This window comes from Gymnoscopelus microlampas (assembly GCF_963454915.1).
Source record: "Gymnoscopelus microlampas genome assembly, chromosome: 22".
NCBI classification, from domain to species: domain Eukaryota; kingdom Metazoa; phylum Chordata; class Actinopteri; order Myctophiformes; family Myctophidae; genus Gymnoscopelus; species Gymnoscopelus microlampas.
In genome coordinates this window covers 43,630,611-43,655,139 of record NC_139959.1, presented here as the reverse complement: position 1 = coordinate 43,655,139, position 24,529 = coordinate 43,630,611, and positions in this window count along the sequence as shown.

The window sequence follows — 24,529 nt, the reverse complement described above, 5'->3', positions numbered from 1 at the left end:
TTAAATGATTTACTGTAAGTGAGTGGTAAGGGTTGTAGGGGCTGGATTATGTCTTAAAGGTATCATTATTTTGTACTCGGAATGGGCAGCAACCAAGTACAACAGTATGTTTGTAAGTATGTAAGTAACGTACAGCATTTTAATCGGGTGTGGTGGACTGAAGTTTTCAATCCCTTAAAATTGATAAACCTTTAATGTTATTTACTGTTCCGGTTAAATGTGGCGCGCACATATCCAAGTATGAACACACACACGCACGCACACACACACACACACACACACACACACACACACACACGCACACGCACACGCACACGCACACGAACGGACCTGGACAGTCAGGGGTTTGACAATAGGTGGTCTCCTGTCGCTGTCCCACGCAATCCCTCCCTCCGTGGGCGGGGGCCGGCCGGGTGCAGCTCCGCCCTCGCGTCTTCACGCCCCCCAGACCCCCACAGGACAGGGAGCAGGACCCCCAGGGCCCCCAGGGGGACAGGCCTCCGTCTACTGGACAGTTCTCCAAGGAACAGTTCCATCTGCCGTGCTCACACCAACTAGAGGATTGGAAAAGGATGGGAGATATAGTTGGTTATTTATTTCATCTCCTCCATCGTCATCATCTTTATCATTATTGTTAACAGAATTGACATGGGGTGAAATGGGGCGGACCCCCATCTCAAAATATTTTGTTCCAGGGACCCACAGAACAAACATTTGAGTTAAATGTAAAAACATATACATTCAATGAAATCGATCACTTTGATTGACTGTTGCCCCACTACTTCTTTTCACGTCTATTCAGTAACCTGTGCTGTTGGTGCTATTTTTAAACGTGTTGAAGGTAATAAAGTAGTCGTCTCCTCACCAGGAGCTGCAGTCGTGGACCAGTGTGTCTCCAGATTGGAGCTCTGCTCCTTCTGAGATGTTATGATGGAGCAGAGAGGAGACAGGTGTGATGGACACACGCTCTGCAGAGAGGCCAGGAACGCTCTGTCCACCAGACATGGGCATTCCTATAAACACACACACACACACACACACACACAATTTCAACAATGCAGTAATGGAGACAGACTTCATAATGAACAAAAAGATCAGAAAGACGTTCTGGGTAACTTCACTTAACACATTGACTGCCAGAGTTTTTTCAGAACAGTCTGTAGCCTCTGCCAGGGTTTTGCCATGATTTTGGTACCTGTTCGCGTAGCCACAGATTTTTTTCCTCCAGTATGATTGATCCCCAGATGGTTTCTAATCACAGATGAGATTCAGGTGTGGTTTCACAAATGTCAACGAGGTCATTTTGACCTCGTTGACATGTGTTGTTTGATGTTTCAATATAGCTCAAAACCAGTAGTTTTAAACCAAAAAACAAAGTGAATTGTTTGTCCGTTTGAATTTTAACATTGAAGTGAATGGAGCAGCAAATCTTCGAACATTTTTAGCTCCTAATCTGTTCGTAATTCGACAAGGGTTGAAATTATAAAAAAATTCAACATTTTTTTCCCCTTTTTTTCCATGACGTATATATACGTCTTTGGCGGACAACAGCTGATAATTAAAAGACGTATATACGTTAAAAGGACAAACCAGGAGATAGAGACACACACACACGCACCACACCCACCCACCCACCCACCCACCGACACACACACACACACACACACACACACAAACCCAATATTCTTTGTTGTACATCAATAGCAACCCAGTGTGACGGTCTGCAGTTGTTAGCCAGTTAGCCGATGAGCCAATTAAAATATGTCTGTTCCTATGGCATCTAAAGAGCTAAAGAGCATCCCTCCGAGTTACAGGAATGATGTTGCTTGGAAACACCCAGCTGTCCCTTCGGGTTACGGGAACGATGGCTCTCGGAACCAGCTCTTTGCAAGACAAGTGGCAGAATACTGCTCATTTTGTGTCTAAAATTAAGAGTATTTTAAAGGTGTACCTTAGATTAAAATCCTCCTAATTTTAGATACAAAATCCATACCTAAGAATTAGGTAAATGTGTGTGGAGGGGGGTTCTTGCCACACACCCCCTAACGTCATATCGTGTCACATAGCTAATGCAACCAGAAATGAATGCTATTGGTTGGGTAGCTTGTCAATCAAGAGCGGGGTGAGGAATGAATGCTATTGGTTGTATAGCTTGTCAATCAAATCATCCCGCCCCTCCTAGAGCATACCCTACTTTATCGATTTAAAGAAGACTTTAAACTAGCGACTGGAAGCCAATAGTATTCATGACAATGTTTATTAAGGTAAGAAAATCAAGTCTAAAGTTCGTCAAAAAACCCACCCTCTTGCATTGAGAGAAATTCTTTCTGACACCAGCAGGGGTAAAACAGCGGAACTACAGTCTATTCATATGAACTGTCACTTCCTATATAGACTCAATTTCAAAGCAGGAAGCTGGGCCCTTGGTAAGAACCCACCGGTAGACAGAGTCCATTGTGTTGGTAGGTCTGCAGGGGACAGTGGCAGCCTTCCCTCCCGGCCGCTGACCTGGGAACAGCTGAACGGGCAGCCCTCGCCGCGCTCGCACTCTCTGTACAGCCTGCCTGGGGGACAGCCCACCTCTGCAACGCCACACACACAGACATGCAGTGGTGTAAAGTAACTAAGTACATTTACACAAGTACTGTACGTACAGTAAGTACAATTTTGAGGTACTTTTCACTTTACTGGAGTATTTCGGTTTGTCTATACTTCTACTTCTACTCCACTACATCTTGGAGGCAAATATTGTACTTTTACTCCACTACGATTATTTGAAAACTTTAGTTACTAATTATTTTGCAGATATACATTATTACGTTATAAAACATACATTAACCACTTTAGCCCTATTTTATACCTACAGTAGGCTATTTGAAAATAGCCGATATACAGCTTGTAGATCTGCTACTTTCAAACATTTTAGTACTTTTACTTTGGTACTTAGTACTTGTAACACAGACTTCTACATTGCAGTATTGATACTTTTACTTAAGCAAAACATTTGAGTACTTTTTTCCGCCACAGACAGACATGCAAGACAGATAGTGGCTCAAGAAATTAGATTAGTGTCATTATTATGAATAGGGCTGACTATAGTCTCGCGTCACCAGACAACTATTCCACAATCTCTGAATGCTATAATAGAGTCTGGGACTCCACTTCCCGAAAGCTGTGTAACGGAAGTTGTTCTATGCTACTCAGACCGGAAAGACATTCGACCAATCACGACGCGGTGCCCGCGGACTTGTAGTCCCAGTGGAAACAGAAAAAGGTACGAAATGTATACAATGTATTAAACACATCGCAGTATGGCATTGTGAGCTTGTAGATCTGCTATTTTCAAATAGCTAAAGTTTAAATAGGGTAAGTGGTTAATGTATGTTTTTAATGATAATACAATCTACAAAGTAACTAGTAACTAAAGTTTTCAAATAGTTGTGGTGGAGTAAAACTACAATAACAATTAAGAATGCCATGCCTATTCATAATTGCTACAAATGAATAACAATTGTTAGATGTAGGTGTCAACTTTTTTGATGGCACAATCATTCTTTTAGATAAGTGTAAAATAAAGCTATAAAAAAAATCAAATGCGTGATGTTATTTGATAATTTGTTTAAGTGACCCCATCTCCTGTCCATATTGCAGCATTCTGTGAGTCAGCTGGGTGTAAAAGACACGCATACTGATGTCCCTAAACCTACCATGACACCTGCAACAGTCACTGTATTTCAAGCGCCAGCAGAGACATCAGTTCATCATGTTGCCTTTTCACTTAAAACAGTACAGGTCAGTTTAGATGAAGTAGTGGAAAAAATGAGTGACATGACATGTAAATGTTTCAATCACACCTTTACATTTCTAATTAATTGATAATCATGGGTTATCTCTCGTCCACATTGCAGTGTGCTGTTAAACGTTTAAGTGCAGGAGACACACAGGCTAAAGTCCCTCAGCCTGATTTGACGTCGACAGCCTCCATGCCTTAAGGCTCTCCCTCTGTCTCTCTTTCAACATATTGCAGCATGCTGTGAGTCATCTAGTTGTTAAAGATGGCCACACTGAAGTCCCAATGCCTGCCTTTTTGTCAGAAGCCTCTGTGTTTGAAGAACCACCAATGACATCAGTTCATGTTGCCTTTTCACCTGGTCCAGTAAAGGTTAGTGACATTTCTGAATAATGTATTTAATTTTAAAGTGCCTGAAATGTTTTGAGAACTTTGATATATGTAAAATGTGTTATTTGTTAGTGTGATTAACACTGTCTCTCTCTCTCTCTCTCTCTCTCTCTCTCTCTCTCTCTCTCTCTCTCTCTCTCTCTCTCTCTCTCTCTCTCTCTCTCTCTCTCTCTCTCTGATTTAATTGCACGATACATTTTATGTAATATTGTCCTGTCATTGACCTGATGTTTAATTACAGGTCACTGTGAAATGTGGATCAGGGGAAAGATCAAGAATACTCCAAGGGCCATGGGAGATTGTTGCTATAAATTTGGTTAATGGCCGCTTCAACACAATACCAACAAATCTCATGGCAGTCCCTGGCATGCGTGAAATCATTGTTGAACAAGTCACAAAGCTTGTGAAAGAGGAGTGCAGGAACCTTACCGCTTTGAAGTTCAATTCTATTATGCGGCAGACTAGCCCAACATCAATCAAATCATTCAAATGGTTGAATTTGATAAAGGAGTGGAAGAATACAGCACCAACCTTCCTTAGTTTTTTTGGAAGCTTCTAGCAATATTGTTGACAGTCTAGCATCCTTTGAGAAAAGAACTTCAAATCCATCGAAGAGATGTACCATGGCAATGGCTGGGGCAAGTCTTCTCAACGCACGTACAGACCATATGTGTGCACCCATGTACCGTAACTCCTTGATCCTACGGCAGGGAGGAGCCAAAAAAAGATGTGTAACTAGATTGGCAAGACTAGGAGTTTGCGTGACCCACACCCCACTCGTGAATAAACTGAAAACCATCGCAAAGGACTTTGATAGCAATTTCCTCCAATGGATATCAAAATATTCAGCGATTTCAAACAAATTCACAGAAACTATGATTGGGCCTCATCCTGGATCCAGTACTATTGAACATCAGGTATGTTTTTCCTGATTAGTTTCAATTGGTTAATTTATTATATGATATTCACAAAGTGTTAACATAAAAGGCTATTTAGCCTAGATGTTTTTAAACAATAGTATACCAAAGCACTTGTTTCAAACCTAGAAAGTGTCATCCTTCATATTTGGAATGGTATGGGAGTGTGTGTCACTCACGGTCACAGGGGACGGACACGCAGATTTGATCCTGGCGGTGGGAACCTGGGCAAGGCAGGCCCGGAGCCGAGCTGGAACAGAACCGGTACCGAGACTGGAGACACCGCTCCGCACGACACCGAACACTGACCCCCATGGAGTCCACCGCTGACCCACTGTCCTTCCACTGGTGTGCGGGGGGGGGGGGGGGGGACAGAGATAGAGTAGAGTATTAATAATATATCGTAATCTCTCTATTCCTGTAATACCACTGTCAGTTAGTGAAACACACCTGGTCTATATTTCCAAAGTGTTCGAACACTGTGACAGTGTTTGCTCCGATTGGTGCAGACTGCAGGGAAAATCATAGGAGTAAGACAACTCCCCTCTCTGCAGTCTATTTACGAGCAGGCCACGCTAAGACAAGCTCAGAAAATAGTCAGTGATGCTACCCATGTTCTACATGGACAGTTTGTAATGCTGCCCTCTGGGAGAAGGTATAGCGAACCTAGATGGAATTATGTACGATTCAAAAAATCGTTTGTTCCTGTGGCAACTAAAATGCTAAATGAGGCCCTGCAGTGACCATTAAGAGTAGACCGATCACTATCTGTGCACTTGTGTAATGTTGTCCCCCTCCCCCCCCCCTGTTATGTATTTTGTATTTTGTATTGTCATTGTTTTACGTGTGGCTGCAGCTGGGGTTAAAGCCCAAAACAAATTTCCTTCGGGACAATAAAAGTTTACCTTACCTTACCTTACCTTACAGGGACATTAGTATCATTTTAACAGGGAAAGTACTCAAATGTTTACTTAAGTTAAAGTATCAATACTGCCATACTGTGGAAATACTCTAAAAGTCCGGAATTAAAGATTGACTTGCGTAATAGTACAAAAGTATTGCTATCCAAATGTACTTAAAGTACCAAAAGTAAAAGTACTAAAATGTTTGAAAATAGCAGATCTACAAGCTCACAACCTTGTAGATCGGCTATTTTCAAATAGCCTTTGTGTAAAATAGGGCTAAAGTGGTTAATGTATGTTTTATAATGTAATAATGTATATCTGCAAAGTAAAAGTACCTAAAAAATGTACTTAAGTACAGTAATTGAGTAAACGTACTTAGTTACTTTACACCACTGAGTAACAGTACTAACATTGTGACAGTATTAACAGTTCATGCGTCAGTTTCTCTTACCGTTGCAGCTGAGTTGAGTGCAGTTGGTCAGCTTGCCACCTTCACAGGTGCTGTGAATAATAACGACAGGGCAGGGGCTAAACATCATCACATTTACCGTCACACACGCACGCAGGCACACAAGAGTTACTTTACACTATGGAGTGCTTTGGGCTAGAGAAAATAAGCAAGGGATAATGCATGGGGAGGCAGTCATTATTGAAATTTAAAGCCCAACAGGGCGATTAACCACCGAGGCGCAGCCGAGGTGGTTAATCGCCCGAGGTGGTTAATCGCCCATGCATTATCCTGCTTATTACACGGCTACTTAATAAATACATAAATACATTTACCCAAAAGTAACAACAAAACGAAGTATTTCCTTGCTTACGGCAATGAAAGTATTCCATAAGTAGCCTATTGGGCTGGGCGGAGTTTGCCTCGGAAAACAAATGACAAAATAGAAAAAAACTCGCCCCAAAACACACTCGCCCCCCATTCTATATACTGCCGATTTGCCTGTAATACCGCCGGATTTGCCCCGGGGCAACTGTGTTTTGGGGCGAGCGTTTTGGTATTTCCCCCGTAGCCACGATTAACAAGGAAGTGCAGTGGATCAAATAGAATCACTTTTCGGTCATTGCATCGTCTATTTCTCACTTCAAATGTTTTCAAAAACATTCTTGAGAGCAACGTTTAGTTGTAAATGACATTGGTTGTTTGTTTACATGGCTGTCATGTTGGATAAAGCATAAAACAAAGCAGCGGAGGTTGATATGAGCAGGTGTTCTGAGTCTCTGATTACACAGCGGTCCGTTATTGAGCTCATCGGTCATTATCCAGAAATAATGACCGATGACTGACCAATCAGAATCGAGCATTCAACCAAGCCGTGTAATAATGATAAATAATACAAAAGTTATTGTCCAGCACAAGGTTACAAAGTGCTTTGCATAAAACTGAAAACAAAAAACAATCAAACAAACAGATATCAAGGCTTGGCATATACTGCATAAAATATACAGTGCAATGTGAAATTGAACATCAAGGAAATGAAACACGATTGAAATTCATGAGATTAAAAAAATAGGAACAATTAAAATAATGAGTGAAATAATGAAGCTACACTAAGTAACTTTTGTGAATAAAATGTTATTTTGCTTACTGTGTAAATCACTATGGATTCAGAGCGTCTGCCTAAATTGTAAATTGGTATGTACTGTATGTATGTAGGTGTTTAGGCAGGTGGGTAGGTGGTTATACGGTATGTATGCATATCTTCTCCTGCACAGTATGACTATATCTTTTCTTCAGTTTTTAACTCTTTATGTGCTAAATAAAACACCAATCCAGATTAGCCTACATTGAAGCCTGCAAAAATGTTTTTTGAAGCAGCAGTGGGTTCGTACAGCAGCACAGTAGGCTACAGTTTAAATGACCAGTTGTTGCAGTCTATGGTGACAGTGGATCCAGGCTGGTACTGCTCCCCATCCACGTGACAGAGGCACTCCGATTCCGACACACACACACACCATGCTGGGCACACGGAGACATGAAAAGTTAGGTGTGTGAGGGTGAGCGTGTGCGTGTGCATGTGCGTGCGTGTGCATGTGCGTGCCTGCCCATAGACATATAAAGGTAGACGCCTCCTTCGGCTCTGAGGCGTCTGTATCTCGGGCGCGCACCAGCTTCCGCCCTTAGTCTCGTGCGTCACAGAAGGGGACCACTGGTTGAGAACCATTGCACTCACTGACAAGTCCCGGAAAAGACGCACTGTGATTGGCCAGTAGTCAAAGCGCCGTGAGCGCTGTGATTGGCCAGTAGTCACTATGAGTGGACTAAGGGCGGAAGTGATACAAGTATTGCGATACAGGTCGCTCCAATGTACTGCAGAGGCCAATGAGGTATCTAGGTTTCTATATCTATGTGCCTGCCTGCGTGATTGTAGATGCTGAGCTCAGCAGGTGCACAGTGACCCCTTGTGGCTGCATCCTTGTATTTACGCAGCATAAAATAATATAGGCTCTATTCAAAGCAGCCATATTATGAAGACATTCACAGGTGTTACCAATGATACTAATGAAGGCTCTGTTCCATTCTGGTCAAACAGGATGCTAATATTGTGCATGTTGGCCCACTGGAAACTCATGGGCTTCCAAATGGCCCCCTTACAGGTGTGTAACTCTGAGAGTGTACAAATGGAACCAAATGGACCCATTTGTACACTCTCAGAGTTATGGGGGTCGTGGAAACCACTGTGCTACACTAAATGGAACAGAGCCTTCATTAGTATCATTGGTAACACCTGTGAATGTCTTCATAATATGGCTGTTGTGAATAGAGCCTGGTTCTCAAGGTGGGGTCCGGGGACCCCCAGGGGTCCTTGAGGGGGTTCCAGGGCGGTCTCCAGCTAAATGAATGATTAGTTAGCAACCAAATGGACCCTTACAGGTCTGTAACTCAGAGAATGTAGAAAGCTTTGTACACTCTCAGTTATGGGGGGACCGTGGCCTAATAATGCATGCCACACTGGGGGGTCCTTGAAATCAAAAAGTGTTGAGAAGCTACTGTCCACCAACCTGCTGGACGGTCCCATGTGGACACTGGCACCCTGGGGGTCCATGGAGATGTCCGAGCATAACGCCGGTCCCCTCACACACTGTGTCCACTGCTGCCCTGGAGGACACCTCCTGCCATCACCTAGGGAGCAGTGGTGGAAAAAGTGCACCCATTTTTTTACTTAAGTAAAAGTATCAATTAGGCCTGTCAAAAAAAATCGATTCATGAATAAATCGCGATTCTTAATGCCACGATTTTAAAAATCGAATCAAAATATTAAAATCGATTTTTTGAAGAAAAAAAAAAGAAAAAAAAACTTTTTTTTTTTTTTTTTTTATAAGTTAGTACCTTTTTCACTGGCAATTTGTCTGAAATCAATGTCAGAAAGACTGCCTGACATGATCTGGCTGCATTGAAGTGTATGATTCAACTTTTCATGGTTTATATTATATTAAAATGTTCTAGTATAATTAAAGCAAAGTGATTTGGGGTAGAAAATCGCAATAAATCGCAGAATCGAATATCAATTAATCGCAGAATCGCAATTTTAATCGAATCGGCACCCTAGAAAATCGCAATAAATCGCAGAATCGAATCGAATATCAATTAATCGCAGAATCGCAATTTTAATCGAATCGGCACCCTAGGAATCGATTTTGAATCGAATCGTGAGGTAAGTGAATCGTGACACCCCTAGTATCAATGTAGAGATACTCTGTTACAAGTAAAAGTCCGGTATCAACATATATTTAAAGTACAAAAGTAAAAAGTACTCATTGTGCAGAATGTCCCATTTCACAAGTTTTCAAATGTAAAAAAAAAACTTTTGAAAATGCGACGCATTGTGAGCTTGTAGATCGGCTATTTTCAAATGGCCAAGTGCAATATTTGCCTCTGAGATGTAGTGGAGTAGAAGTAAAAGTACTGAAAATTGGAAATACTCCAGTGAAGTAGAAATACCTCAAAATTGTACTTAAGTACAGTACTTAGTTACTTTACACGACTGCCTAGGAGCACACAGTTAGCAGCACACAGACGGCAGTGAACAACCACAACCTGCTGACAACAAGCAGTAATGTAATGGATAAACCATCTTATTCTATACATGAACGCTAGCGTTCCTATTCTGGGGTGAAGATTCAGCTAAAAATAGTACCGTAGATGTGCAAGCTCACAACGCATCGCACACGTTACGCACTGTGAGCGTGTAGATCTGCTATTTTGGCAGAAGAGATTTTGTGTAGGAAAAAAGAAAGGGGGCAAAAATCCCTTCAATAAAGTATATAAGGTTTCTGTTAAACCAGTTAAAACCAGTTCCCACCCATTCTATGCTGGAGTTACATAGCTCTTAGCTACAGTAGCTAGAATCCTGTAACATAAATGAATGTACAATCAGTGATACAGTAGACATCTTTAGTAACTCCTACCACATGGCTTTAGGTTGCAGGCGCTGAATTGCTGAGCGGTGCCGTGGATTCGGAGCGGCCCGCGGGTTCGATTCCTGTAACCTCCTCCTTCACACCTATAAGACACATCACAGCTCAATTAACTGACTTGCAGTACAGTACTTTACAGGTTACTTGTATTCAAGCTATAAAAGTATGTGCTACGGTGGTCTAAAAAGACTTCTGATGGGACTGGAAAGATCGTGAAGATTGTGGTTTTCACGTTCAAGTGCAGTGACCCAAGAGTTCCTGCAATTCTCTGCAATGCATTTGACCAACATTCAACATTCACTAGGCTGGTCGTAAATATGAGTGTAAATAACGTGTAAATAAAGTGACAAAAGGAGGGTGTATTTTCTCTAAGCAAAAAAACGACGTGCAATTCACAAAGGGGTGTGTAAATCCCTGATATGTGCGGATCACATGTTGTTCCTCATTTTTGCCTGAAAGTCAGAGGCGCGTTCATATGGAAGATCCTTTGCATTGCTCCACGCCCCCATTTAGGACCATAAAGCTGTTTACACTCAACATATGGGTGTAAACAGCTTAGTGAACCGGGCCCACTGTTCCTTATTTCCCTGAGTCACATCTACAAGGCAGCACTCACACATGCTTGCCTCCAAGTGTCTCGGCAGAACGGCAGAAACATAGCGTGAGTGTCAGCATACAGATGTAAACAAAACTAAAACTATTATTTTGAACCTGCCAAAAATTATTTCAATGATTATTTCCCAATCATAATGTATTTGTTGGGGAAAGTGATCATTTTATTCTGTAGTTTTTTAAAAGCTCTGTGGACGTATCATTTTCTTTTTTATAATTCGTCAGCATACTTTTTTTATACTCGATATCACCTTTAAAGCAGTGGTTCTCAAACTTTTTCATGTCAAGGACCCCCAAATTGACACTTATTCGCCCGCGGACCCCCATTTGAAAAGATATGCCAGGGACCCCCCATAAGAGAAGTTTTTTTTACGGCTCTAGCAGTGATTCTCAACCATTTTAATTTCAAGGACCCCCAGTTTGACATGCATTAGGCTACGGACCCCCATTTAATGGCATTTATATCTCTGGGACCCCAATTTACATTGTAAAATCAATGTTAATCTAACTCTGAGAGTGTACAAATGGAACCAAATGGACCCGTTAGGGTCCATTTGGTTCCATTTGTACACTCTCAGAGTTACAGACCCATAAGGGTCCATTTGGTTCCTGTCCATCATTTAGCTGGGGACCCCCTGGAACCCCCTCAAGTACCCCTGGGGGTCCCCGGACCCCACTTTGAGAACCAATGCTTTAAAGTTCACTGAATGCAGTAATGTGCTTGATGTGATTAGAAGCGTTCACGTCCTCTCACCATAGCAGGGCTCCAGGCTGCAGGTGTCAATGCCCACTCGCTCTCCCTTACACGGTCGGCCCCCCGAACGCGGCGGGGGGATTGGTTCCGGAACGATACCTCCTCCTCACGCCGACGTCACACGATCGACCGCACGCGCTCCAATGGGTCCAACCGCTCCAACCGCAATCCACTGGGAAATATGCATGCAAATTCACAAGGAAACAGACACACACACACACACACACACACACACACACACACACACACACACACACAGGCAAGAGAAAGTAAGACAGATAGAATGTGAGGAAGAGAGAGAGAGAGAGGAGAGCAGCAATTCCATTATTCCATTACAGCGTTCCAAACTGGTCAAATGGTTGTTTAACCCATTGAGACCTGAAGCCGATTCTACATGTCTCCTAAATCCCAAGAGTTTTCTGAAAAACGTACGTTTCTATATCAGTGGTGCTCAATCCTTTTCATGTCAAGGATCCCCAAAATGATATGTATTTGGCTGCGGACCCCCATCAAAATATGTTGTTCCAGGGGGTCCCAGAAGCAAAGATTTGAGTTAAAAATGTTCGCTTTAAAAATATATATATTCAAAGATTTGCACACATTTTCACGATTTTTCAAAAATAGCAGATATACAAGCTCGTAGCGCGGCACTCGGTGCCGCGCTACGAGCTTGTATATCTGCTATTTTTGAATAGCCCAAAGTGTAAAATAATGCCTTTTAGCTCAAATCTAAAAATGACACAGTTCCAGGTCTTAATGGGTTAAAGAAAAAGCTACTAACCCGCAGAAGGAGCACTTTCACACTCCATTTCTCCATGAACACATGGTGCTGTTAGAGACACATGAACATAAGAAGCTCTAGATTAGAATGTCGGTTAGGTTTTTTTTTATTTGATGTTTTACTCATTTGGCTCACTTGGTTCATAAAGCTACAGGAATGCAGTGGTGGAAAGTAACTAAGTACATTTACTCAAGTACTGTACTCGAGTACAATTTTGAGGTACTTTTACTTTACTGGAGTATTTCCAATTGTCTATACTTTTACTTCTACTCCACTGCATCTCAGAGGCAAATATTGTACTTTTAATCCACTACATTTATTTGAAAACTTTAGTTACTAGTTACTTTTCAGATATAAATTATGATATAATGAAACATACATTAACCACTTTAGCCCTATTCTGTACATTGGCTATTTGAAAATAGCCGATCTACAAGCTCACAACGCGTCGCATCGCGACGCGTTGTGAGCTTGTAGATCGGCTATTTTCAAACATTTAGTACTTTTACTTTTGGTACTTTAAGTACATTTTGATGCCAATACTTTTGTACTTTTACTCAAGTAAATGTTTAATTCTGGACTCTTACTTGTAAGAGAGTATTTTCATATTGCAGTATTGGTACTTTTACTTAAGTAAAGAATTTGAGTACTTTTTCCACCACTGCAGGAATGTGTTGTAATTGTGCTTCGGTGGATACATTAAGCCTATTCCTGTGATAATAGTTTAGCATTAGGATGAGGGATTTTCCACTTTACTACCACTGTTGCTGCCAAGTGTAAAAGCTGACAGCTCAAGTTCAAGTCCCACTTGTAGCTATTCCGCTGTGGTTCTCAAAGTGGGGTCCGGGGACCCTCAGGGGGACATGAGGGAGGTTCCAAATTGACCCTTACAGGTCTGTCACTCTGAGAGCGTACAAGTGGAACCAAATAAATGTGGTTACATTTTGCACACTCTCAGAGTTATCATGGGGGGTCCGTGATATTTAAAAGTTTGAGAACCAATGAGCTATTGCAGTGGTTTTCAACCAGTGGTCCGGGGACCACCAGTGGTCCTTGAGGGGGTTCCAGGTGGTCCCCAGCTAAATGATGGAGAGTTGGAAACCAATTGGACCCTTATAGATCTTTAACTCTTGAGAGCGTAAAATGAAACCAAACCAAATTGCACGCGCTCAAGACTTAAATGATTGTTAAACGTCTGCATTACTTAATTAAAGAACTGTTCTTTTGATCAACGTTTGGCTGTCATCTCTCCTAATGGTACCAACATCATCAATACAGCATGGAATTGTGGGCAAAATCTAATCCAAGTAACGATAATAAAACATTCTAAGTTTTGGGTCTGAGGCTCAAATGCAGTGGTGGTAAAAGTACTCAAATTCTTTACTTAAGTAAAAGTACCAATACTGCAATATAAAAATACTCTGTTACAAGTGAAAGTCCAAAATTAAAAATGTACTTGAGTAAAAGTACAAAAGTATTGGCATCAAAATGTACTTAAAGTTCCAAAAGTAAAAGTACTAAATATTTGAAAATAGCCGATCTACAAGCTCACAACGCGTCGCGATGCGACGCGTTGTGAGCTTGTAGATCTGCTATTTTCAAATAGCCTATGTATAAAATATGGCTAAAGTGGTTAATGTATGTTTCATAATATAATAATTATATCTGAAAAGTAACTAGTAACTATAAGTTTTCAAATAATTGTAGTGGAGTAAAAGTACAATATTTGCCTCTGAGATGTAGTGGAGTAGAGGTAAAAGTATTGGAAATTGGAAATACTCAAGTAAAGTACAAATACCTCAAAATTGTACTTAATTACAATACTTAAGTAAATGTACTTAGTTACTTTCCACCACTGCTCAAATGGTAGTCCGTGGCTCAAATGCCCAGTAAATAATGGCCCTTGATATGAAAAGGGTTTAAAACCATTGAGCTATTGTATGTATCGTGTCTAGTGTTGGGGGTGACGCAAGTGTTCAGACGTATTATAGGCAGCATACCAGTTGTTGCACGCGTCGACGGGCAGAGTGGCCCCGGCGGGGGTACATCTCTCCGTGATGGTAGCACGGGGCACTGCGCCAAGGACACGCAGCTGCCGCTGAGCAGGTAGGAGCCCAGGTCGCAGTAGCAGCCGTCGTTAACACTTGGCGGCGCACTCCACCTCCGTGGACGTCATGTCCAGACACATCCGGGGGCACGCGCCCCCCATGGGCCTGGCACTCGTCTATCGTCATGGAAACCATGCCCTCTGGCCACACGCCTGAGACAGGAGACAAAGAGGGGGAGTTGTGAATTGGAGTGAATTAGCTACTGTACATGTGAAGGACAATGATGGTCTCTGGCCACCAGTGGTGTAAAGTGCATTTACTCAAGTACTGTACTTAAGTACAATTTTGAGTTATTTTTTACTTCACTGGAGTATTTCTAATCTATACTATCAATACTTATACTTCTAGTTACTTCTACTCCACTACATCTCAGAGGCAAATATTGTACTTTTACTCCACTACAAGTATTTGAAAACCTTAGTTAATAGTTACATTGCAGATTATGATATCATAGAGCAATCATTAACCACTTTAGCCCTACTTTATACATAGGCCATTTGAAAATAGCAGATCTACAAGCTCACAACGCGTCGCAATGCGACGCGTTGTGAGCTTGTAGATCTGCTATTTTCAAACATTTTTTGCACTTTTACTTTTGGTACTTTAAGTATATTTTGATGCCAATACTTTACTCAAGTAACATTTTGAACACAGGGCCTTCTTCCACCACTGCTGGCCACTGACACTCACAATAATGCTCATCTCACACCCTCAGTCAGGGCCTCACCATTACATGACAGACAGACAGACAGACAGACAGACAGACAGACAGACAGACAGACAGTTTTGCATGCTATTCATTCCAGTGTCTCTGTTTTTTTGTTGCAGTATACCTGAGCAGGGATGGGAGTTGCAGTCTCGTGTCTGTATGTGTGGCCCCGGGGGCAGTTGTGGCCCCCATGCTGCGAGGATGGGGAATTGCAGAGTCGCTCTCTAGTCTGGACGCCGGAATCGCACTCAGCTGAACACCGGGACCAGGTCGACCACGAAGACCACCCTCCATTTACTGGACGAATAGAAACCACGTGAGATTATAGCACAATGTTTACAATGTTGTGCACTCCCAGTTCTCCAACGAAGCGATCATATGCAGTAGTCATACTGTTCAGGGACACAGAGGGAGGAAGTGTGGATTTAAAATGGTTAGTGTGTGTGTGTGTGTGTGTGTGTGTGTGTGTGTGTGTGTGTGTGTGTGTGTGTGTGTGTGTGTGTGTGTGTGTGTGTGTGTGTGTGTGTGTGTGTGTGTGTGTGTGTGCGCGCGTCAGTGGTGTAAAGTAACTAAGTATATTTACTCAAGTACTGTACTTAAGTACACTTTTGAGGCATTTTTACTTCACTGGAGTATTTCCAATTTTCAGTACTTTTAGTTCTACTCCACTACATCTCAGAGGCAAATATTGTACTTTTACTCCACAACAATTATTTGAAAACTTTAGTTACTAGTTACTTTTCAGACATAGATTATGATATTATGAAACATACATGAACCACTTTAGCTCTATTTTATACATAAGCTATTTGAAAATAGCAGATCTACAAGCTCACTTGAGCTTGTAGATCTGCTATTTTCAAACATTCGAGTACTTTTACTTTTGGTACTTCAAGTATATTTTGATGCCAATACCTAACATTTTGAATTCCGGACTTTTACTTGTAACAGAGTATTTTTATATTGCTGTATTGGTACTTTTACTTAAGTAAAGAATTTGAGTACGCGCGTGCGTAGTACCTGGACAGTGTACAGCATTACAAGGTTCTTGCTCCTCGCTCTCTCCATCGCAGGCAGGGTGCATGTGTGTGTGGTTGCCATTGGAGTCCATGTGCTGAGCGTGTGTGCCGTTGTTGTTGTTGCTGCAGACGCGGCAGCGTCGCCTGAGCCCCACGTCGTCCACGTCGTGGAAGCACGTCTTACTGCACTCGGACCAGGACGTCCACCTGCTCCACCCGCCATCTGGACGCACTGACAAGCACACACCATACTACATAAACATCTGGACGCACTGACAAGCACACACCATACTACATAAACATCTGGACGCACTGACACGCACACCATACTACATAAACATCTGGACGCACTGACAAGCACACACCATACTACATAAACATCTGGACGCACTGACAAGCACACACCATACTACATAAACATCTGGACGCACTGACACGCACACCATACTACATAAACATCTGGACGCACTGACAAGCACACACCATACTACATAAACATCTGGACGCACTGACAAGCACACACCATACTACATAAACATCTGGACGCACTGACAGGCACACCATACTACATAAACATCTGGACGCACCGACAGGCACACCATACTACATAAACATCTGGACGCACCGACAAGCGCACCATACTACATAAACATCTGGACGCACCGACAAGCGCACCATACTACATAAACATCTGGACGCACTGACAGGCACACCATACTACATAAACATCTGGACGCACTGACAGGCACACCATACTACATAAACATCTGGACGCACTGACAAGCACACCATACTACATAAACATCTGGACGCACTGACAGGCACACCATACTACATAAACATCTGGACGCACCGACAAGCACACCATACTACATAAACATCTGGACGCACTGACAGGCACACCATACTACATAAACATCTGGACGCACTGACAGGCACACCATACTACATAAACATCTGGACGCACTGACAAGCACACACCATACTACATAAACATCTGGACGCACTGACAAGCACACCATACTACATAAACATCTGGACGCACTGACAAGCACACACCATACTACATAAACATCTGGACGCACTGACAGGCACACCATACTACATAAACATCTGGACGCACCGACAAGCGCACCATACTACATAAACATCTGGACGCACTGACAGGCACACCATACTACATAAACATCTGGACGCACTGACAGGCACACCATACTACATAAACATCTGGACGCACCGACAAGCGCACCATACTACATAAACATCTGGACGCACTGACAAGCACACCATACTACATAAACATCTGGACGCACTGACAAGCACACACCATACTACATAAACATCTGGACGCACTGACAGGCACACCATACTACATAAACATCTGGACGCACTGACAGGCACACCATACTACATAAACATCTGGACGCACCGACAAGCGCACCATACTACATAAACATCTGGACGCACTGACAGGCACACCATACTACATAAACATCTGGACGCACTGACAGGCACACCATACTACATAAACATCTGGACGCACTGACAAGCACACCATACTACATAAACATCTGGACGCACTGACAGGCACACCATACTACATAAACATCTGGACGCACTGACAAGCACACCATACTACATAAACATCTGGACGCACTGACAGGCACACCATACTACATAAACATCTGGACGCACTGACAAGCACACCATACTACATAAACATCTGGACGCACTGACAAGCACACCATACTACATAAACATCTGGACGCACTGACAAGCACACCATACTACATAAACATCTGGACGCACTGACAAGCACACCATACTACATAAACATCTGGACGCACTGACAAGCGCACCATACTACATAAACATCTGGACGCACTGACAAGCGCACCATACTACATAAACATCTGGACGCACTGACAGGCACACCATACTACATAAACATCTGGACGCACTGACAAGCACACCATACTACATAAACATCTGGACGCACTGACAAGCACACCATACTACATAAACATCTGGACGCACTGACAAGCACACCATACTACATAAACATCTGGACGCACTGACAAGCACACCATACTACATAAACATCTGGACGCACTGACAAGCGCACCATACTACATAAACATCTGGACGCACTGACAAGCGCACCATACTACATAAACATCTGGACGCACTGACAGGCACACCATACTACATAAACATCTGGACGCACTGACAAGCACACCATACTACATAAACATCTGGACGCACTGACAAGCACACCATACTACATAAACATCTGGACGCACTGACAAGCACACCATACTACATAAACATCTGGACGCACTGACAAGCGCACCATACTACATAAACATCTGGACGCACTGACAAGCACACCATACTACATAAACATCTGGACGCACTGACAGGCACACCATACTACATAAACATCTGGACGCACTGACAAGCACACCATACTACATAAACATCTGGACGCACTGACAAGCACACCATACTACATAAACATCTGGACGCACTGACAAGCGCACCATACTACATAAACATCTGGACGCACTGACAAGCACACACCATACTACATAAACATCTGGACGCACTGACAAGCACACACCATACTACATAAACATCTGGACGCACTGACAAGCACACCATACTACATAAACATCTGGACGCACTGACAGGCACACCATACTACATAAACATCTGGACGCACTGACAAGCACACCATACTACATAAACATCTGGACGCACTGACAAGCACACCATACTACATAAACATCTGGACGCACTGACAAGCGCACCATACTACATAAACATCTGGACGCACTGACAAGCACACACCATACTACATAAACATCTGGACGCACTGACAAGCACACACCATACTACATAAACATCTGGACGCACTGACAAGCACACCATACTACATAAACATCTGGACGCACTGACAGGCACACCATACTACATAAACATCTGGACGCACTGACAGGCACACCATACTACATAAACATCTGGACGCACTGACAGGCACACCATACTACATAAACATCTGGACGCACTGACAAGCGCACCATACTACATAAACATCTGGACGCACTGACAGGCACACCATACTACATAAACATCTGGACGCACTGACAAGCACACCATACTACATAAACATCTGGACGCACTGACAAGCACACCATACTACATAAACATCTGGACGCACTGACAGGCACACCATACTACATAAACATCTGGACGCACTGACAAGCACACCATACTACATAAACATCTGGACGCACTGACAGGCACACCATACTACATAAACATCTGGACGCACTGACAAGCGCACCATACTACATAAACATCTGGACGCACTGACAGGCACACCATACTACATAAACATCTGGACGCACTGACAAGCACACCATACTACATAAACATCTGGACGCACTGACAAGCACACCATACTACATAAACATCTGGACGCACTGACAAGCACACCATACTACATAAACTCACAGGCTTTTGATCATATTGGGGTCCATCCCATAGTTAACTCATTCAGTGCCAAGCTTATTTATTCATGTTTATGGAATTTTGGCTCTGAGTGCCACAGCCAAAATTCATTGTAAAAAAAAAGTGCTTAGGAAGCGAGATACAGCCTTTTTAAGTTATAGGTTAAACAAGGAGTGGATGGAGCAGCAAATCTTCAAATCATCATATCTTGGGTTCTGAACATGTTTTTCCCCCAAAAAAAAAAATGACGGATTTGACGGATTGTGGCGCTCAATGAGTTAATAAACATGGCATTAAACAATTCTATTCCAGTCTACCGTAGTCTATGAACGGTGAATTGGCTTGTGTACCAGGAAGGCATGGGGCTGGAACACTGGCGAGCCTCAGAGGAGTCTCCTGGACAGGGCTGGACTCTCACTGACCCTGCTGGGTTGACTGGAGACCTGAGGAGAGACAGAGAAACAAGACTTGAGTTCACTTCAGAAATCAATGACAGAACCATAGTGCTGGCATTAGAATAAGAGAGAGAACCAGTCAATGTAGCTCAGTAATTACATGCAATGAGCTTTGACCACTTAAACCCTGTACGTTGTTGAGCGGAGTTGCCTCGGGCTCTTTTCTGTTTTCGCTCTACATTAAATATCTTCGCCGAAAATCTGCATGTACTGTACATTACAGTAGTTGTTTAGCTGTATTTATATTTCTATCTTCTGTGCAGAGAGTCATAGAAAAGCCCCCCCCCCCCCCCCCCCCTCCACAAATTGAGTTAATCAGGGCTCACCTGTAGCGCTGTTGTAGGCCCGGCCCGCAGGTGACGTCACACGGTGACCACGACGACCAGGCTGACCAATCACACCTCGCCGTACAACTGGAGCTGTCGCAGGTGACTTGTCCGTCTCCGCAACGTGCTGATTGGACCATTAATTGGCATTAATATTTTAGTTGCACACATCAGTAAACATGAGTTCCGCAGTGAGGTCGGTGGTAAAATAAGAGTTCGACCCAATTCCAACGCTGGTGGAAAGAAATAGACTCTTTTTAATAGATGAATAAAAGGTCTCACCATGTGGTGCAGTTGTCCTCGGTAACGTCCTGTCCCGGCTGTAGTGTCAGTCCCTCCCAGTGACAGACACACTGGCTGGCGTTCACACAGCGTCCCTCCTGGAGGTACAGACCCTCAGGACACCGGCATCCTGGTCACAGACACAGAATATTTAACGACTGAATCACCATTTCACCCAATCGCCAAACAGGTCACTGCTGGACACAGCCTGGACAAGCATCATCACAGTCAGTCAAACACAACCTCAACATAGTTATTACACCGGGCATGTTACGCTGAACAATGTGTCTTTATGCATTAATGCACACACTGTGATTTTTCTTGACCCTCCCCGAGTGAATGGAAACGTTTTATTGTACCTCCTCGACCAAATAATATATTTTCTAAATGGTTTGATTCCAGTTTCTGTTTTGTAGTTGTGTTCCTTTTGTCTGCATATCATTTTTGTTTTTTTTCTGGATTCAACATGACCCTTTTCCTCCAGTGGACCCTTCACATAACCATGGAACTGTACCCAATTGGAGGATTGTGATGCTTGATGTGTGACAACAATTCCCAATGGGTATTGATGAAGTTATAGTCCATCTTCCATGTCTTTTCTTCTATCTATTAACAGTACCGGTAGTTGTCAGAGATTAAAAATGCTATTCAAAGTGATGCAGATTGCAGATTACCTGTGTGTGCGTGTCCGTTCCCGAACCACAGGGCTGACTGTTACAGCTCTGGCTCTGCAGCGTCATCCCCTCACAGTCCCGCCCACCGTTCTTAGGGGGGCGGGGCTGTGCACGCGCGGTTCCTCCTCCTGACTCCGCCCCCACACTGGGCGTCACACTCCGTCCACGTCGTCCACTCTGACCACTGGCCATCAACTACAGAAGAAAGACGGAATGGAAAGTTAAGCAGAGCATTGGTTACTCATTTAATGCCATGCTCATTTTTGAATTTTGGCTCTGTTCAAATTCATTGTAAAAAAAAAAGTGCTTAGGAAGCGAGATACAGCCTTTTTAAGTTATAGGTTAAACAAGGAGTGGATGGAGCAGCAAATCTTCAAATCATCATATCTTGGGTTCTGAACATGTTTTTCAAAAAAAAAAAAAAAAACTTTTATTTTGAAAAAAAAAAAAAATGATTTTTTTTTTTTTTCATGACGTCTTTGACGCCTTTTGGCGCTCAGGGCGTCAGGCCACATGACTTCTTTGACGTCTTTTGGCACTCAATGAGTTAATGGAATTTGAAAAGCTTGCATCATTAAATATAAGAGTGGCATAGCAGCAATGATGCGGCAGTTTGCTCTTTGTACTGAAACTATTTAAGTATGCTAAAAAATAATTTAAGAATGTATGTGAAAACAGTAACAGAGACTTGGTGCTTCCAAGTAATAAAGCCACTTCTTCAAAAATGTATTCAGCTTCCCAGAGTCGTGTAGAGCTTGTAGATTGGCTATTTTTGGCAAAGAGTTATAGGTGTAGAGGGAAAAAACAGCAGCAAAAGTTTATCTGAAACACAATTTTATACAATATAGAGGGGGTCCCTGCTTCATCTCTCTCTCTCAGCTAGGGGGCCCTTGGCCTGAAAACGTTGAAGACCCCTGCTTTAAGGCATTCCTTCATATTGGGATGTATCCAGACTGTTTTCAAATCAGTGGGCGTGGGGTTGTTAGCGCTGGCTTTCTCTGCCGCTCAAGCACACCCATTGAACAGTGGTGGAAAAAGTACTCAAATTCTTTACTTAAGTAAAAGTACCAATACTGCAATATAAAAATACTCTGTTACAAGTAAAAATCCAAAATGAAAAAATTACTTGAGTAAAAGTACAAAAGTATTGGCATCAAAATGTACTTAAAGTACCAAAAGTAAAAGTACTAAATATTTGAAAATAGCCGATCTACAAGCTCACAATGTGTCGCGATGCGACGCGTTGTGAGCTTGTAGATCTGCTATTTTCAAATAGCCTAGGTATAAAATAGGGCTAAAGTGGTTAATGTATGTTTCATAATATCATAATTTATATCTGAAAAGTAACTAGTAACTAAAGTTTTCATATAATTGTAGTAGAGTAAAAGTACAATATTTGCCTCTGAGATGTAGTGGAGTAGAAGTAAAAGTATTGGAAAATGGAAATACTCAAGTAAAGTGGAAATACCTCAAAATTGTACTTAAGTACAGTACTTGAGTAAATGTACTTAGTTACTTTCCACCACTGCAGTAGGTAGATCTCTGATCACCTGGCTACGCAAGACCAGCTTCCCTGAGGCTGCACCGTGCGGCTGTTGCAAAATCTCAGGGCCGCAGCTGTGAACATAATACAGTATGTGTCGTTAGTAAAGGGACGATTGCTGACGGGTTCCTGGTGTGTCCGAACCTGAACATGCTTGAGGGAAACAGCGCAGTGGTGGAAAGTAACTAAGTACATTTACTTAAGTACTGTACTTAAGTACAATTTTGAGGTATTTGTACTTTACTTGAGTATTTCCAATTTTCAATACTTTTACTTCTACTCCACTACATCTCAGAGGCAAATATTGTACTTTTACTCCACTACAATTATTTGAAAACTTTAGTTACTAGTTACTTTTCAGATATAAATTATGATATAAAGAAACATACATTAACCACTTTAACCCCATTTTATACCTAGGATATTTGAAAATAGCAGATCTACAAGCTCACAACGCGTCGCAAAGCGACGCGTTGTGAGCTTGTAGATCGGCTATTTTCAAACATATTTGTACTTTTACTTTTGGTACTTTAAGTACATTTTTTATGCCAATACTTCTGTACTTTTCGAATTTTAGAATTCCGGACTTTTACTTTTAACAGAGTACTTCTACAGTGCAGTATTGATACTTTTACTTAAGTAAAACATTTGAGTACTTTTTCCACCACTGGAAACAGGCACGGCTATCAAACTGAGACCCGCCACATGCTCCTCCTGGCAGAGCCTCCCTCAGCACGTCCCTCTGACGGAACAGGGAGCCCAGTCCACACGACACACTGCAGTGGCTCCACACCGTCCATTGAGACATGATGCAGTCCACTGCAAGAGAGAGGACAGAACAACAACGTCAATCAATAGGGGTAATGAGAAGGGTGGTTTGCAGTGGTGGAAAAAGTACTCAAATTCTTTACTTAAGTAAAAGTACCAATACTGCAATATAAAAATACTCTGTTACAAGTAAAAGTCCAGAATAAAGAATTTACTTGAGTAAAAGTACAAAAGTATTGGCATCAAAATGTACTTAAAGTACCAAAAGTAAAAGTACTAAATATTTGAAAATAGCCGATCTACAAGCTCACAACGCATCGCGATGCGACGCGTTGTGAGCTTGTAGATCTGCTATTTTCAAATAGCCTAGGTATAAAATAGGTTTAAAGTGGTTAATGTATGTTTTATAATGTAATCATTTACATCTGAAAAGTAACTAGTAACTAAAGTTTTCAAGTAAATGTAGTGGAGTAAAAGTATAAATAGTTGCCTCTGAGATGTAGTGGAGTAGAAGTAAAAGTACTGGAAATTGGAAATACTCAAGTAAAGTACAAA